Source organism: Triticum dicoccoides, chromosome 5B (genome assembly GCF_002162155.2).
Source record: "Triticum dicoccoides isolate Atlit2015 ecotype Zavitan chromosome 5B, WEW_v2.0, whole genome shotgun sequence".
NCBI classification, from domain to species: domain Eukaryota; kingdom Viridiplantae; phylum Streptophyta; class Magnoliopsida; order Poales; family Poaceae; genus Triticum; species Triticum dicoccoides.
The window spans coordinates 33584119-33587655 of NC_041389.1; positions in this window are offsets into that span (position 1 = coordinate 33584119).

Consider the following 3537-nt stretch of genomic DNA (forward strand, 5'->3'; position numbering starts at 1 on the left):
AAAAAAAATCTGGGGTCTCTGAGGCCCCTTTGTGTGCTTAGCTACAGTGCCACTCCTTAGTCACTTTGGCTGCATGGCCTCGTTGAGGGAGCCCATGGGGGACTACCATGAGGGCACTCCTGGGCTTGGTGCCGTGCACAGCTTAATATTCAAAAATCTTGACTTTGATTTATTTTTAATAATTGGCAAAAATCCTTTCCCACTATATACATGCTGTTACGAACCTACACCATGTATTTATACTTCGATGTAGAGATGAAATTTGCACTACTTGCTTGGCGGCGGCGCCTAGACGCCCCAACCTATTAGGCTGCCGGTCGTGCAAAGTATGGGCATTATGTTGCTTTCCCGCTTTGTTGGAGCTACGTACATACAAGCTACCAGAGTATTTAATAGATATAGATACATCTCATATAAGTTGGTGAGAAGCAAACACGGATTCTCATGAGCATGCATAGCATGCTACGTGTGTGCAGCTATGCACTTTGCATACGTGTTCATATCAAACAAATAAAGTCTCCTACTATATTGGAACTTTATAATTAATCAGTCTCTCTCTGGCAGAAATGGCATCACGGAGTGCGTCATTTAGTTCATGATTTGTCACGACATACACACTATTATAATGCGCGGGCATTGTTAATTAGATCTCCCACTATTTTGGAACCTCTTGTAGTATATACAATGATCAGAACATATAGTTAACCAGCTGGACTGTGATAGCGTATTGAAGTAGAACAGTCAACATTGACTGGTACATTGCCCGACTAGAGAAGAAAAATAAATAGAGAGCTTGAGCTTCAATAAACTAATAATGACTGTCAAGCAGTGATGTCATCTATAGCAAGTGGAGTAACTAGTTTTCACACAAGGGTCCCCTTGACAAAACGCGCTTAAGCAAAATGAGCTTCCCATGGTCGCATGATGTGAGGTTGGAATTTCTAGCAATAGTTGTAGAAAATAGATGAACATGTGCAACACATAATTTGATGGTTCAAGGCTATAATGTTGTGAATTACTTGCCATAGTTCTGCTTTTTTTTGTTTCCTTTCATTGGGTAACTCTTGTATATAACCCTTTATTCTACCAAAGTTTTTGAAGTGTTGCACCCCTATAGAGAGCCATGTCTGTGTACTGATAGGGGTTGGTGTTTATCATGACTAATCCATAAACGATGATGGGTAATGAGTGTGTCGAGGTTGATCATGACTAATCTATAGGATTTGTTACAACTCTGAATACTAACTCACGTATATCCTAAACCCATGTGACACTGACGCATATTTGCACTCTGTTGGTCTATCTTAATCACAACGTTGTTAAAATTGAGTTATATTTGGATTCTTCCAAGTTCTTGAACGGACCATCAATAACATGATATTGGGAATTCTCAAACCATATATCAAGCAGTTTGCTTGTAACTCTCTTTCCAACAAAATGAAAGTCTATCATGATATGCTTAGTTCAGGCATGGAACACATGATTGCCTGACAATTATATAGCACCTACATTATAACATTAAATACGAGTTTGTTCACCCCTAGTCCGGCAAGCTCTGATCGAATCCAAATAATTTCCGATGTGTCATTTCCACTGCTTTATATCGTACTTCCATACTCGATCTTGACACAGTAGCATGCTTCTTTAATTGTACCCGAAAAAATAGCAAAAACATGGTTATTTCGTGTGATCTTGACAATATGCCCAATTTTCGTAAAAAGGGCCACTCACAAAGGTTGAGGTAAATGTTAGATCAACACTTCAAGTAGTTTTAACATACTTGAGAATATGTTTAATTTGGCGGTTGTCCAGTGCATACTGGTAGGTACATGAAGATACCGACAACAATGTTCATGTTTTTATATATGTTCATGTTTCTACAATACCTACATATCCACGGAGAGCTGCGTTATAGACCAATATTTGAGGATCCAAAATCATGCACGCAACAAGTTACCGACCATATTTGGAATGCTGCAACAAGGGTAAAAAGTGTTAAAATCGTTTCAATGATTTTTATAGAACACAAGAATTTTATATTATTTTTTGCCAAGATTTAACCTTTTTTTTTCAATCCTACGTACAAGGTGCACGCATGGGCGATCGTACCTGGAGGTATATTCTTGATGGATCAAAACATAACTCCTCAAAGGCTCAAATGGTCAAAGACAATCCTCACGCAATCACGATAGGTTGACGTGTATCATGCATGCAAATGCAACGAACCTGCCCAACAAATGCTAACGCCCGGAGGTACAGTGTACCGAGCAAAGGCCTTTCTGGAAACCGGGAAGAGAAAACAACATAAAGAAAAACATAGTGAAGCACCATGCATGCACAGGGGTGCACACACACAAATCTCAATGAAACACAAGATGCACTTCGATCATCAGCCGTAGGAGAAAAACACATCCAATAAGGGCTCCTTTGATTGAAAGGAATTTTATAGTATTGCTGTAGGATTGAAATCTTTAGGAATTTTTTCTATATTGGTCCTTTGATTCAAATCATTGGATTTTTTTCCTATGAAATCTTTTGTACTACATTTTGTAGGAAATCTAACATCTACTCCAATCTCTTTTTACAATTCTTTGTTTTTTCAGTAGCATCAAACACTCTATGCTAATCCTATAGGATTTAAGTGGCTATGCCACTCCAATCCTATAATTTTCCTATTTCTATATTTTTAGAATCCTGCGAATCAAAGATGCCCTAAAAGTTTGCACACTCTCTAGATTTCGACTCTCTACACTTCGAAGGAAGGATGTAATTAAGAAACCAAACTAAGCTGCCTTTTCCCTCCCCATGCAGTATGCAAACAGTGTGCAATATTTGACCTCCAAACAGTACTTACTACAATGCAAACCTACACTTTGCAGCAAGCAGTAGGAATTTTGGCCGCTGGCTACCCCTGCATGCATGCAGGTGGACAGGTGCCGATCTAGCGTAGGGTACCGTCAACGAGACAGCTAGCTACGCCAAATTAACAATGGCAGGCTCATGATTTGCTTCTGATTTTGGCTCTTGGGAGTTAGTTTAATTCCCGTAGGGCGTCCCTTCGGGGGCCGCCTTGGGTCGCCCTCGCCGAAACTCAAGCCTGTGCTCCCACGTACCCCGATATATGTATATGCTCTAGAGCTAGCAACCTAGCTTGTACCAGCTCTCACGATACATTGTCCTCTCGATCCATGGAGAGCAATTTAACTTATAAACGACGCTAGGATAGCAGCCCCTTTCCGGCCATCCACGCGGCCAACAACTCAAAATCGCGTTCGGTTTCACCTCGTTCCCTGCCTAGCCTCTATCGATGATGCTTGGGCCCGGTTTTGTGGCCCTTTGCGTCCTGCGCGTGGGCGTGCGAGCAGAGAAGCGAGCGAGTGAGAGAAAAAGCGAGCGGGCGAGCAGCGCTGTAGCGAGAGGAAAGGGTGGACAAATTTAACTTATAAACGACGCTAGGATAGCAGCCCCTCTCCGGCCATCCACGAGGCCAGCAACTCAAAATCGCGTTCGGTTTCACCTCGTTCCCTGCCTAGCCTC